The sequence below is a fragment of the Cheilinus undulatus genome, linkage group 11 (assembly GCF_018320785.1).
Source record: "Cheilinus undulatus linkage group 11, ASM1832078v1, whole genome shotgun sequence".
In the NCBI taxonomy this organism is placed as follows: domain Eukaryota; kingdom Metazoa; phylum Chordata; class Actinopteri; order Labriformes; family Labridae; genus Cheilinus; species Cheilinus undulatus.
In genome coordinates this window covers 6,852,430-6,867,925 of record NC_054875.1, presented here as the reverse complement: position 1 = coordinate 6,867,925, position 15,496 = coordinate 6,852,430, and the positions used below count along the sequence as shown (strand labels likewise).

Below are 15,496 nucleotides of genomic sequence, written 5' to 3'. Positions count from 1 at the left end.
ATTGACACAAACTTCATTGCAGAGTGTTGCACAGGCGCGGATTGGCTGTAGTGAGCACCCAATGGGAGTCAGTCAGAGCAGGAAAACAATAGTTCTGAAGGTCCGCGTGAAGTCAAGGCTATTTTTGGTGGGGCCCGCCTTGCATGCTATTTCTGTCAGCAGGAGAGCAGAGGGGAGGGGGCAGCAGTGGAGGGGCCGGACTTTTCTTCTCTGCAACTTGGTCTCCGATAAGTCGCTTTTTCTTTTTCTCCTCCTCTGTACTTTGTGCTGACAACACCAGCGGAGCTTTCAAACATCACCTCCCGGCAGCTTTTGTCGCTGTCTCTCGGATGCTTGAGGACTTTATTTTAGCAGGATCATCTTCTGATGTTTTGATTCAGATTCGCTCAGGGAGGCTGAAAAGTGGTACCGGAGTCTGTTTTACAAGGTAGGGAACACAGGGTCTGATGCGGGGACAGAAACCAGGTGGTTAAATGTGCTTTAGTGGACAGTTGTGTCACTTTTAGTGATGCTTTTTAGCTTTAACGATGGATAATTTAGCCGTTAGCTTTCTGCGCAGGTGTTTGCTCTGTGTTAATTGCTCACGCGCCTGGGAGTGGGACGTTTGAGTCCGTCAGAAAAAAGACGCTCAAACTGAAGCACCTCTGGATTTAAACTGTGTTTTAAGGACTCTAGTGATACAAACGGGTCTGCAACCACTATAAAGTCACTTTTAACTCTTGTTTTTTATTCACGACACAAGAAAAATTGCACTCTTTACTTGTGTTTTGGAGGAAAAAACACTCAATATTTAAATTAAACCGTTTGATACGTTATAGGGCTGGGAAATACATGAAATTTTCAAGACATGATTAAATTTAAAGGGTGTTTACGACCAGGACCATCGATAGTATCATCTTTATTGAGCATGAGTTAATCTACCTGACATAATAAGGCTAAATTTGGAATTGTGAGTCATTCTTATTTCATTCACGGTAAATTTCCATTTAATAGTGTTGTGCTTTTTTTTATATCCCAGATGTTGTTAATTAAATGTACATTTTCTTGAGGGCTTATGTTGACATTGTACAATTGGCTGTGTGATATTTAGGCACGTGGATCCATCTTAAAACTGACATTGCTTCTGTTATGTCTTTACAGGAAATCTGTTCCCCCCATTGAATTAAATATATTGATGTAATTCTTGGCCCGGATTGCCCATCCTTTTGTTATTTTAACATTTTTCTCGAGATAGAAGTGTGTACAATAAACTTAAAGTCAACAGACAAGATATTCAGAGCACAATCCGTAACCGAGTACTGCAGAATATGATGAAATAAGCAATTTCTCTGCATCTGCATTAAAACAAATACTGGAAGATTATAGATTTGCTTTGAAGTGGAAACATCTATCAGCCACATGCGTTTACATGATCCTGTTATCAGTCATTCAGCAGATAATATCCAGTTATTGACTTGGAGTTATGCTGTCGAACAGATGTTTACCTACTGTCAGTTCAGAAGTAAAAGGTTTACCACAGAAATTCACAGAAATGAGTTTAGGTCAAGCTCAGCCTCGTGGACCTTTTTAAGCATTTGTACTACTTTCATTGCACGCATTATTTCTGCACCACCACCACACACACGTGTGGTAGTCTTTCTCCTCAGATCTGGGTCAAATATTAGACATGAGAGGTTTCACCACAGGAGGAGCTCACATTGAGAACAGCCGCACCCGTCAGGTATCCAGTCTGCTGCTAAGACGAGCCTCCATGAGCTTTAACTCCATGACTTTTAACTTTCCATGTTAGCAGGGATTGACACGCCTCCTCTGCCCCGCCACTGGCTATTATACAAACAGAAGAATTTAGACTGACAACATCAATGACATGTTGAGTCTATTATGCAGATTTTGCTTGTTCTGTGTTTCAAATTGCCTCTTAAAGTTGTTTCCCTTTGTTTTTATAAATTACAATGCCTTGCTGTTTCTGTTTGTGTTCATTTCTTCTGATAGTAGATGAACTTTTTTAAATCATTTCATACTTTTTTCTTTTGAAGGTGCCTTTTGTGCTCGGCATTGTTTCTGTTGTTTGATTGATATTTACATATACCTCATATTTATTCTACAGATTGCCCCCCTTGTTCACTTAGCTAACTTTCTTTTACTCAGGCATAGAAAATTAACTAATTGCATTTACTTGCAAAACTAAATGAGTACCTTTTGTGTTCTGGAACTTTTTTGGCTTAATTTTGCAAACAGTGATTTAACTTTAGCATATTTTGGGAAATTGTACCTCATAACATCTTACTGGGCTGAAAAGAAAAAACTAAATGGCAAACAGAGGATGTCTAAGCTATAAATTATCTAACATTACCACATTGTCTTCATTAGGGATGGATAATGATTTCCAAATTTCCACACAGTAATTAAGTCATGAAAACCTGACTGTTAAATGAAACCATAGTCTCAATTTTACAATATATTGTTTCCATCATTTTTCCATTACCTGGTTGTGAAGCAGCACTTCTGCCAGACGCACAGTGGCTCCGGTGAAGATGTGTGCTCACCGCTTTTAGATGACAGAAGAGGAAGAAAGTAGTAATGTCTGGAGACACTGTAGGTGTCAAGGAACTGATTTTGCTTTTCTAAACTTAATTAAAGATGTATTTCCGGGCCTTTTTTATGTAAATGGTAAGTTAAAGGGTCATTTTAACTTAGTGCTTAACCCTTTACCTACTGAGTCTAAAAATGGTGATTTGGACATATTTTGTCATTATGGCTGTAAATAGTCAGGAAATGCCCCAAGTCTGAGAGCTTTGGTCCCTTTTCCCAGGAGTACTTGAACTTGACTTTTCAACATCTGGTTAATGATTATTGCACATTATATGGAATTGTCAGCAGTTTAAAAGAAGAAAAACTCAAAAACGGATTAGTTTTTCATGGCTTTTATGAGAAGAAATTATGTTATTGCACATGAAGTTTTGATTTAACATTTGAAATGTGAACCTATACATGTTTAGAACAATCACCAGTCATTTTTTGAGTCTAGGACTCTGGGTGTGCAAAACACACTGTAAAGATAACGATATACAAACACCACTCCTGCTCGCTCTCCTTTTACTCTCTTCCTTCACTCTCCTTTCTCCCTCGTCTTCTGCCAAAGCTGCCATTTTCGCAGTGCTGTTCCACATTACCGTAATATATATACCACACATCATATATTGCTGGAAAGCACAGATTCTCAGCTCTCCGTCAGCGTTGGCTTTTTTTAGATTGAGCAAACTTTCCCGGAGTTACAGTGTTGAGAATCCGTGTAGCGGTCTCATGATACTTCTGGTGTTTTGCTATGAATGCCCACGTCATATGGTTGTGAGTACCGTAATAAACCATATATGTGCGCATGCCCACAATTCTCAGCTTTCCATCACCGTTGGAATTTTTCTGATCGGACAAACTTTGACAGAGTTATGGTAATAATACTCTGGACATATAAAACACAGTGCTGGTGCCACCGCCGGCTCAGGTTAAGATCATTTCTTACGCTGAAATTGGCACAAAGTCATACAATACCTGGTTAATGGATTTACCAGGTATTGCATGCAAATATTAAATTTCCATCATGTGTTTGCACCTAGCTAACAAAGTCAGCTGTGCATCCTCTTCCATCTTTTCCCTGATCAATGTTAAGTGACTTCCAAAAGTTAATTTTTCTCAGAAATCCCCAATGTTCAGTTCAACATGATGTCAGAGTTATTGAGCTTTACATCCAAAATTTGAGGTTGCTTTTCACATTTTTATAAAGACGTTACCTTAAATTCAGCAACCCAGTTCAAGACTCAAATCATCTTGTTGACTTTGCACAGGGATGCCTGCGGCTCTGTAATGCAGTTGCTCCTCTCCTGCAGCTACATGTTGATGTGTCCTTGAGCAAGAAGCTTAACCCCAGATTGCTCCCACTGCTGCATCAGTGTTGTGTGAATGGAAATAGTTAATATTAATGGCATCATTGTGTGGCTGGGTGTGAATGGATATGTGTAACCTTCAGGATAAAAAAGTCAGATGACTAGAAGAGTACTAGACAAGCTCAAGTCCATGTACAACTAAGCATTAGGAGTGCATATGAAGGAAAGCTCATACTTTCCAGCGCCCTATGGTATGAAAAAACTCAGTACTTTGAATACTTTGAATGAGTTCCTTTTTTTACTTGAGTTTTTTTATAGATCACTTACTTCATGAAACTGTATTTTATCAAGTTTTTCTTTAGATTTGTGATTTTACTGAATGCCTTTTGAGCTGATTTCACTCATGTTTTCCTCTGTTTGTGTCCACAGATGGAGTCAGCAGCTCAGTTAACATCCTAAAGACAAACCGAGAGGACAACATTCTTCATTCAGTAGCAGGTAGGACTCTTAACCTCTAAAAGGACTGTACTGAATACCAACTGAAGCTTAATAAGTAGTTGTGTTGTGGCTTTGGTAATATTTTACTTAGACGTGTTAAAGTTCGGCCACAGCTGTCAGCACTAAGTGGAAAAATGTTGCCAGTCTACAGACGGCTGCCTTTTTTTTTTTTTTTTTTTTTTTTTTTTCTTTACAACGTACACATGCATTACAGAGGCTGGGTGACAGCAGTTTTTCCAGTGCAGAAATGATCTAAGCTGTTTGATTCTCAAAGAAGTGCAGTAAAGTGCAAAACAGGTGTTGGCCTAGTTGGAAAGGCAAACTGCCTGTGCCATGTTTAATGTGTTGTTTTGCTTGTGACCTTCCAGAGGTTTCATTTGAGTCAAGAAGTCCTTCAGATGAGAGTGACCGTTTGATTTAATGTGTAAATGTATAGCCGAAGTTGGCCTGTACTATAAAACAAAAAATTTGAGGTAAAAGGTATGTTCTTTGTAAAGTTCTAAGCTTATTAAAAATGACTGAACCTAGTGATATAATTTATTTAAGATGACTGCTAGAATCTCATATTTTTCAATAGTTTTTAAGCTGGAGAAATTTTTATTTTTCAGAGTTTAGATGGGACATGTCACAAAGACGCAACATACAAATTTTGCATTTTTTTTCTGTTGCTCAAACACCCCCATTCTTCTTATGATCCATTCAGAGTTTGTTTTTATAGAGAGGGTAAGAGAGTAGAGTTGGAGGGAATCACCCCCATGATTCCCCCTATTATCATTGTCATTGTTTGTTATTGTGTTGACTGAGAGTCCCTTAAAAGTAGAATTTACAGATCCTGCATTTAAAGCATGCATTCCAGTAAATCTTGCAGAATGAAAAAGTGGAAGGATTAACATGACATTTTGTGTCAGTTTGACCTCTCTCATTAATATAAATTCCTTTAAACAGGTGATTTTATCAGAACAGGGAGCAGATGTTCTGGTTAGGTCGTTCCTCTAGTATGTGAGCGGCAAGGGTTTGGATCCAGCAAATGACTCCTTTCCCGCATGTTTTTCCCCTCTCTCTCATGATCCCAACTATATCCACCATCCACTCCTATAATGAAGACACAAAAGCCCAAAAGTAAACTTTGAAATAATCTTTTAGAAATCTTGATTATTTGTTTTTATCAGTCTTATTTAAATTCTATAAATAACTCAAGAAAATTCCAGATTTTGTTGCAGCAAACATCAAAAAGATTCAGATTTATCAAGGCCCTTTTTGTGCAAATTAAGCTTTAGATGTTTTCCAGTTGTTAGATTTCTGTATGAATTGTGATGACTGGATAGAAATAGAAATGCCAACAATTGCTCACAGGGGTTTTAATTGTTCTTAATTTAGCCTTTCTTAAGGGAAGATCCGAAACCAAGTTAAAGTGGCCCACAATCAAACCTAGCACACCAGGTTGGGAGTAGTTTTCTATGCATTGTGTAATCACAGTATGGCCTTCTACTGCCAGGAAAACAGGCAGTGAAGATGAAATTGTGGCTCTTTCACTCTTTTAAAAAAGCACTTCTGACAGAGATGTTTGAACCTGAAGGTTTTTGCACAAGCTTGTGAGTCATGGTGCTGTGCCAAGTTGAAGATTGGAAAGGCAACTTTTTTATTCATTCTCTGTTAATGTGGCTGTGGGTACAAATTCTGGCCGTTACCTATGATGTACCATGGTTGACATGCACAAATTAATTTTAAAGTGATGTTTTAGTGTGTGAGAGAGAGAAAGGGAGGGAGCTGTATACGCCTGCATAACTTGTTCTGGGAAAAAAACAATGGACAAAAGTTTTGGCGTCAGTTTGTAAACATGACTAATAAAACACGGTGTTGTCAGGCTCAGTTTGCAAAAGACTTTACTCTGTATTTTGTTCTTTTAAAATATAAGAATGCATGATATTTTTAGCACAGTGTTGGTATTGGCAGATTTCTGCAGGTATTAACAGCCAGTGTGTTGATGAACGTATCATCAGTATATCATGTAAATCAGCCGTACATATCTACACAATGCACCATAATGCTTCTATATTTAAGCTATGTTGTGCAAAGTGCATTTCACAAAAAGTTTATGTGCAATCCAGGGACACAATTTTTAGTTTCTTGTTACCGAGTGCCTACTTTTTTTTAAAGATAATAACTTTTTTCCCTCATTTTTTGTAGAATCAATTTTTTTTCTTCTAAAGTAAATGGACTGTCACAATGAGAGGAGCAGCTTATATCTGACAGACTTGATGTTTTTAAAAATGTTAAAGGTGGGCATATATCAGTGCTGCTATTGGCTAAAATCAGTTTTTGAAAATCTGCATATCACATTGGCAAAAGTTCAATATCATGATGTTCATCCATTGAAAAAAATTACAAAATACTCTTCTGGCTGCCTAGAATAACCACATAAGATTTCTTCTTTTGTCCATTAAAAGTTCAAAACCCAAAGCTTAGAAAAGCAGAAAACTTGTTCTTTTAAGTAGAAAATGCCCTAAAATGATAGAAACAAGAATCAGTTATGAAAGTAGGAGTTGTCTATTGATCAATTTGTGATTTTTAAACTACTGTAACAGCCATAATACTCAGCACAACCTGTGAAGAATTACTCCACTCTGCTGAGGACAAATCCAAATTTCCAGCTGGATGTGAAACTATGAGGCTCATATTTGGATTGCCTTCATGTTTCCATGATGACATCAGCAGCTGTATCTTTATGACAAATTCCTCCCATCATGCTTCCCTCCACTGTTGCCCATTTTAAAAACATCGACAGACCTTTGCTTTGTCACTGCTGACTCACATGGGAAACTCTCCAAAGTTTCTTCTTGTACCTGAGATCAAAACGCATTTGATCCGCCGCCCCGCCCGCCAGAAACAAGCCACCCGGCGGCTCCTTTGTGTCCTGCCTTTTTGAGTTTAGATTAGCATTCTGTACTGTGAAGCATGCCTGTGTGATCACACTGTGTAGGATTACAATGCATGACTCTGTGAATGGAAGCTGGTTCTCACTGTGCCAGGCTCCGCTGACTGTATGCTAACCAAGGGCCAGCTATGTGCTCTTTGTGTATGTGTGAGTGTGGAAAAACCCGGTGAGGTCATGGCCACTGCTGTAGGATCTGGTTACATGTGTGTTGTCCATGCAGGACAACTGACAAGGGCTCTGGCTCTCCTTTGTCTTCATGTCTAATCGACCACTCCTTACACCTTATTTTCTTCCATTACTACACTCCTGTAACATCACATGGAACTGTTTTAAAGTCAAATATCCTGCCTGATGCCTGCTGTCTCTGAAGTTGGAGACTGGTTCACAGTCTAAGGTGGCAGCAGTCTGCACCAGATGTGAAACTACCATTTAAAAAGCTTCAAACAGCCTTTTAAACTGTTCAGGACTACTTTTAATAGACCTACAGCCTCTCAGATTACTTACCCTGTATACTGTATGCTTCTCTTAAACTAGGAGACCAAAAGAATCCAACAGGAGGTCACTACAGTTGTAAATGACAAGTTTAAGCATGTTACAAGATAATATTTAATATGAGCTGCCTCATTATGACTGATCTGTTACTGCTCTTACTCAGTTCAATCATTTATTCATTGGCTTGATTTATAAAAACATAAATTTTTGGTATTGTTTCTGTCTGTTCCAAAGTGTTTTATCTTTGTTTTTATTTACAAGCAGCTCTGAACCAATTGCCCCAAGAGGAATTAATCGTGTTGTTTGAATTGAATTAAAGGATTTTGAGTCAGTTTTCTTCAGCGGGCAGTGATCAATATGAGATTGAAGAAAGTGCCTTCTTACGTCTCAGTTTCCAAAATGGTTGGGATGCACTGTGGCTAAGGATGCATGAAATTTTAAAGTTTAGAGAATGAGGATAAACAAAGACAAGCAGACCTCAGATGCCATACAGTATTTTGCAGAACTTTAAGGCATGTCTGGGCCAAAAATTTAGGCTGAAATGAGGCATAGATGTGGCTAGTAAACCCCCTGAGGACAACATTGGGTGGGAAGGAGGATCGACACAACCCAGTGGAGCTCTGGATGTCCTTGCAGATTACCAGGGGCATGGGAAAATATCTGTTAAAATGTTAAGTCCACACATTTAGGGCAGAGTAAGGGGTGGATGTGGCACTGCCTAGGGTACCGACCAGGTGGGTAGAAGGGTGCCTCAAGCCCCTGGTAAAGGGGGGGGGGGGGGGTAAAAAAACGATTTATAGCATAGAGCGTCTCTTTGGATTGTTGCTATTTTGATCTAGAAAATGGGGATGAAGTTGTATGTAGGCTGTGTCAGGTTGTAGTTTATATAACCATTTCATTTAGCAACAACATCGATCACAGGAATGTGGATGCTGTTGTTTCAGGACTTATCTAAACATGACTGTGAGCTTGGAGCCAATGCTGCAGTTTACAAACATTTATCTTCTCAGAAGTAAATGATCAAAGATGCATCACTTGATGCAATGAACTTCACATATTTAGCACTTTCTAAACACAAGCAAACATACATGACCTACATTTCCACATACTGTAAATCACACAAACATGCATTTAATCACAAACACCAGCAAAAATGCAAAAGGAGACGGGTATTATAAGAATACTTAACTATGAAAATGAGGTTCAAAAGAGACTTCAGATTCAGCAGATCTGGTGTTACAGAAAATGCCCTGAGAATTTGAGCAAGCAGCTGCTAAAAGGCCCTGATCAGATGATTAGAAGAGGCACCTGCGAGAATAAGTAGGAGCTGGAAATGCAGAGCCTTACATTCAATTATTTTGAATTTTTTTTAGATTAATGCTGGTCTGAAGTGGAAGCCTGTTAAGGCATGCAAGAACCTGCGTGATATGAAAATGATGAAGCGTATGAGTTAACAACCTAGTAGGATCGTTTTGTATTGATTATAGACTTGAAATAGAGGATTAAGTGATGCCAGTGCAGAGAGAGTTACAGTTATCCAACCGGAAAAAGATTAAGGTGTGGATTAAAATTTCGGTATGCTGGCCTGTTAGTACGGGTTTGAATTTTGCAAAGTTTCTAAACTGAAAGAAGTAGGATTAAACCAGTTTAGTCATGTAATGATGGGTAATTAATTCCTTTTTCAATGATTGTTTTGGCTTCCTCCAACAATTGTAAAAAAGATAACAGATTAAGTAATTACTAGGGCTGGGTATTGCTAAGAACCTCACAATTCAATTCGATTTAGATTCTTGAGGTTGCGATTCAATTCGATATCGATTCTATATTGATTTAAATGCTTTGATGTTGACTCAGTAAGAAGTAGAAATACAAAAATGACCTGTTGACAATTTTTAATAATTATTTTCATGCCCATGTGAACATATGTGGTAGGTCACCTCACATTATTAGCAGTGAAACATCTGAAAATAAAAATTTTCACAATAATAACTTATTTGTGCATGAGGAGTACCAAAGTTAAAACCATGCCAGTTCTGTACTGAGGAAGTAAAGTGCATGTAAACTTTAATAATATTTCTTTCCACTTGGAAATTGTGATAAACCTCACATAACATGGTTATGGTTGGTTGTTGTTTGGTTGAGTGCGGCCTCCGTCCATTCAATGCAAATCACACGCACAGTGACCCCCACTGGCCAGGAGGTGATTCGATTCAGAGGATTTGCTGAATCGATATTGAATTAAGGGGGGAAATATTGCGATGCATTGATTAATTGATATTTTTACCCACCCCAGTAATTGCTATGCCGTGTTGCTCTTGTTTTGTTCATATATTTTGATTGCATGTTCATTGATTATTCTAAATGATCATTTTTTTATTACTCAAAGTATGCAGAGTGTTAGACGTAAGTGGGTTTCAGTTTAATAAAGGTATGTGATTGAGTTGACAATTCCTCATTTTGATGTCCGTATCGATCAAAAGAAGCATGATTATAACTTTTGCCTTGCTGTCCTTATGTGAGTCCTCTGGTGTGCAGCAGTGTGTCAGAAAGGGGTGAAAAGGACATTTCCCTCAGCCAAATTCCACAGAAATAAATCCTTAAGAATACAATTCCATCAACTTCAGTAAATTTCAGCTGGATTAATTGTGTGTACTTTTGTGTGGAGAGGGTGAAGGGGTCATTCTGAGGAGTGTATGGGTGCAGCTGAAGGCCAGTAACAGACCAATCAGCCAGCTGACCACAGCAAGGAGCCTTTAGCTCAGAGGTTAATACAACAGGAATGGATTTGACACACTAATAAAACATTAAAGACAACGTAACCTCAGGCAACACCACAAACACTTACAGTCTTTGTGACAGAGAAGGAGAAAAATATAACACAGTCCCACAAAATTACCAGCCATAAATAGTAAAACAAACACACACACTGCCATGGGGCCCCTTAGAGGGTATTATATAACATTAGCCCCGACATATCAAGTGATTTCATGCACCTAGAGGCAGGACAATAAAGCCATTTGTTCAGCAGGTCAAAAATAACTGCCTCATACATCGCCGTCTACTATTACCACCATTAATACCACAACTACTGTGTCTGCACAGGGGCCCCAGAGTTCAGAGTGACCATAATATATCTGCAGGGTTTCACAGGGTTGTTGATCAGCACAAGTAAGTAGATCAGTTCTGGCTGAGATTTAGAGATTTAGAGCTGTTTGGGAACAAAAACACTCCAGTAGAATCTCAAATGGAGCTCAGTGTAATGTAAAAATAGTCCCTGTATGTTGTTTCGTGATATATTATCTCTGTTCCCACTGAATTCTAAACCTGTTGATTAAAAGTTAAAGTGAGGTCGAGTTACTCGGACAAAAGCAGGAGTGAGAAAGATTAGCGGAAGAAAAGGAAACATTAAACCGGAGTTTAGGCCAAACAAGAGCTCATTCACTCCCTCTAATCTCCGCTTTTGATGCTATTACAAAACAAGCATTAACGTATGGTAGACCTGTTTGTTTTAGAAATAGATGTAACGGGGCATGTTCTGTCCATCATGACATGCATGTTTAGCGTTGCCATGGAAACACTGACTAGTACATTAGAGACTGCTAAGTGAGGAAGTGGAAACTTCTAATGGAAGCTGCTGTTCTGTTGCTGTATCTCATTCATGCTTCAGTATACAATTTATGGACAAAAGTATTTGGTCACCTGACTATTACACCAGCAGGGACTGTAATGGCATTGCACTAAAATACATGTACTTATGGAGTTGGTCCCCCTTTTATAGCCTCCATTCTTCCTGGAAGGCTTTTCACATCATTTTGGAGTGTTTTTGTGGGAATTTGTGCCCATTCATTCTGTGGATGAGGTCAGGCACTGATGTTGGATGAGAAGGCCTTGCTCACAATCTCTGTTCCAGTTCATCCCAAAGGTGTTGGTGGGTTGAGGTCAGGGCTTTGGGGCCAGTCAAGTTCTTCCACACCAAACTCTTCAAGCCATGTTTTTATAGTCTTTGCTTTGTGCACTGGAGCATAGTCATGTTGGAGTAAAAGATTGCTTTGCCCAAACTGTTGCCACAAAGTTGGAAGCATTGACATTGGCCTTCACTGGAGATAAGGGGCCTAGCTCAAACCCTGAAAAGCAGCCCCCTATCAGTATCCCCCCTAAAGTAGACTTCACAGTTTGCATAATACCATCAGGAAGGTAACGCCCTTCTTGCATCCACAAACCCCTGACTCACCATCTGACTTCCAAACAGAGAAGCTTGATTTGTCACTCCACAGATCACGTTTTCTCTGCTCTACAGTCAAATGTCTGTGCTTTACACCACTCCATCTGACGCTTGGCATTGCACTTGGTGATGTGAGGATTGCATGCAGCAGCTGAGCCATGGGAACCCACTCCATGAAGCTCCCACCGCACAGGTTTTATGCTTACATTGATAGCAGTGGAAGACTAGAACTCTTCAGCTATGGAATCAGCAGAGTGTTGGTGACTATCATGCGCCATGCACCTCAGCAGTCGTTGACCCTGCTGTGATTTTACAGTGTCTTCCACTTCATGGCTGAGCTGTGTTGTTCCTAAACTCTTCCACTTTCTAATAATACCACTCACAGTTGACTCTGGACTATCCAACAGGGATGAAATTTCACAGACTGTCTTATTGCAAAGGTTGCATCCATCACAGTACCCATTTGAAGTTACTGAGCTCTTCAGGACGACACATTTAGTGTCACAAATGTTTGCAAATAGAGACTGCATGGCTAGGTGATTGATTTTATACACTTGTCCTGTGGCAACAGGTCTGATTGAAACACCTGGATCAGTAATTAACGGGTGTGGCCAAATACTTTTGTCCATATAGTGGAGACAATAGGTTTTCTGTGCCACCAGTTCCACATTTTGTCACCCAAGTGCCCCCTGTTTTATCTTCATCCATTAGGGTTTTGTTTTCATCAGGGAGTCGGGGCAAGGATGTGCGCAATTAGCTGACTTAATTGCTCAATCGGTTGGCATCAGAATTATTAGTTGGTTGAAGTAATTTGTAATATTTTTGTCAGTTAAGAACAGGCCCACAGTCCACCATATAACCTATAAACAACTGCCACTAATAACCACTGTAGCTCTAGTTCATTCCACAGTACTCTTTAAATCTTTCTCTAAACACCTGCTAACTGATAGCACCTAGAGCATCTCATAGGAACAGTGCACAGGAATGTGGACGTTAACATGCAAAGATGAGCATATTGATGACAAAACCACAGTTAAAATGTCTATAAAATGCCAGAAACCTTGTATCCAAGGGAGGCTTTAGTAAATGTGTTTTACCTTTTCCTTAAAATCAGTCTGAACATTCATACTAAAACCAAGAACACTGAACATTCAAACCCTGGTGACTGCTTTAAGTAAAATGCTATTATCTGGTCAGGCATACAGATGAAAAATGTACTCTTTCACTGGTAAAAATATCTTTTTCCTTCATTAAACAGGTACTTGAAATTATCATTATTTATGCCGCTCAGAGCTGGCGCTGCCAGGAAGACTCATGGTCTAGCCCACATTGATGATGTGACTGTCTGATATCTGATATCTGATAAAAGGCCAATACCAGCCCAATATATCAGTCTGGCCCTGATCACGTGTTCTCTGAAGCAGACTCGCCGTTGTATTTCGATCTCGTCTGACCTAAAGCTTGGCGGAGAGTAATGACGGCTCACATTCACTCCACATCACAGAGGGGGCCGACGCTGACCTCGGATCAGATGGCCCGTTGTTAGAGCAGATGTAAGAAGATCTCCTCCCATCTGGGTGGACTCCTGACTTTACATCTGACCCCGTATCTCCGTGTTTGTGTGTCATTTTAACAACACAAGGGAAGTGTAGGAGGGGAGAGAGACAATGCATGTTTATTTAATGTGTGTCTGTGTCTGTCTGTGGGGGTGTGCACACGTCTGGCTGTTTTTCTATGTCTGTTTGTGTATTCACGGGTTTGTCGTGAAGCTCAGACAGCGGAGGACTTGAGGATGTCGTCCAGTAAACTTTACAAAACACAACAATGAAGAGTTGAATAACTTTGATATCACAAGGAGGGGGATAATAGATGCAATAAGATGCTTTTGTGCAGGGATTTATAAGCATGATGGCTTTCTCTCCACACCCATGCATCTGTGTGGGCACAGAGTCGGTCTTTGGTGGTGTTGCTATGCTGAATGAATTATGTTCATAATCTTGTAGATGTAGCAAAATCTTACCAAAATACATGAACGTTGGGGCTGGGAGGTCTGAGTTTTTAAGATACATCTATGTATTTTTAAATGTAAAAAATACAGTGGACGATTTATAATACATTATTTAAATTGATATCAACCAGGGAGGAAAGAAATTGGTCTTAATGCTCAAGATAATTTATTTGAAGCTGTTTTCTAAATGAGGAATTCTGAGTTTAATGTTTCATTTCATCTAATGAGCTTTTTTTGTTAAATTTTTGCTCATAAACTTCGTCATTCATCAGTAAAACACCTCTGTGATGTTTGGCATTTGGCAAATGTTTGATTTTACTTGAAACTGATGTTGTTCTTTCTTTGCAGCTAAAAGTGTTGACATTTTATACCAAATATTACCATTCATCTAAAGCAGTGGTTCCCAAAGTGGGGGTCGGGACTCCAGGGGGGTCGCTGGAAAGTGAAGGGAGGTGGCAGGATGCTTTCCAAAAATACAAAGAGAAATTTAATGAGTTAAAATCATGTATTTTATATATTACTGTATAAGATATTGTTAAAAATATTTCAATTTAAAATAAAAATGTATTTGTCAAGAGATTTTTCTGCTTAAATGTAAGTAAAAGTTATGAAAACGAACTAAAATGCAAGTTTTATACATGATGCTTTATGCAACATCGTGCACCTTATTTTGACGCTGTTGGTCACAGGCTGAGAAGTTTGGGAACTGCTTATCTAAAGAATACCAATATCTGATTTTTGGTCTGTATAGCCCAGCCCTAATTGAGGGAATCTTCCTCTCAAATCTTGTCTCATTTGTGTTTATCAATTTTTCTTGAAAACAGAAGAAAAATCAAATACTTGAGCACAGAATGATGCCATTCTTCTTGCTGTCTTTATAAACCACATTATTTCACAGCACTATATTGAAATGTGCTATTTATTATTTATCAGTCTGATTACTTTTAGAAAATAAGTAACTGTGCTCTAGTGCTTAGAAATGCAACTTTTCAGGGCCATAAGGCCTAAATATCATATCACAGTATTTTTCTTTCCCCTTACGGTGACAGTATTATATTACTGTATTAAAAAGTTTAAATGGATAATACATGTAAAAGCATATTCAAGCACTTGAGATCAGCATGAAATTATTTATTAAGCCACTTGTGTTCATTTCTTTGTAAATGCTCCTGTAGTTTTAAATTTCACTTTTTACAGTGCTGAGGTGTGTTAAGCTGCTATTGACTTTGCCATATATCCTGTTGGGGGAATTCACAGTAAAAGCACTCTAGACTTTTATTGTGAAGTTGCACGTTTATCACCAGTTTAACTTCACTCCTGCTGACTTTGTGCAGCTGAATTTTTGACTTTAACGCCACACCCACTGGATAAATAAAGCTAACTGAATCTGAAATGGCTGTGTCTAATACCTTACGCCTCTTCAAAGTTCACTGTGAAGTTTTGAGCATATTACAGAGCTG

General features: G+C 38.9%; 1 protein-coding gene across 2 annotated transcripts in view; it reads left to right on the top strand.

Moving 5' to 3' along the window:
- hdac7a (histone deacetylase 7a) overlaps positions 1 to 15,496 on the top strand; it is a 120,794-nt gene that overhangs the window by 39,815 nt on the left and 65,483 nt on the right. Inside the window, exons 1-2 of one of the 2 annotated variants that reach the window (XM_041798939.1) lie at positions 200 to 427; positions 4,311 to 4,379. The gene's annotated coding sequence lies outside the window, so the exon portion shown is untranslated. Of the gene's footprint in view, positions 1 to 199; positions 428 to 4,310; positions 4,380 to 15,496 lie in introns of those variants that run through there. The other variant, XM_041798938.1, reaches the window with a different exon arrangement.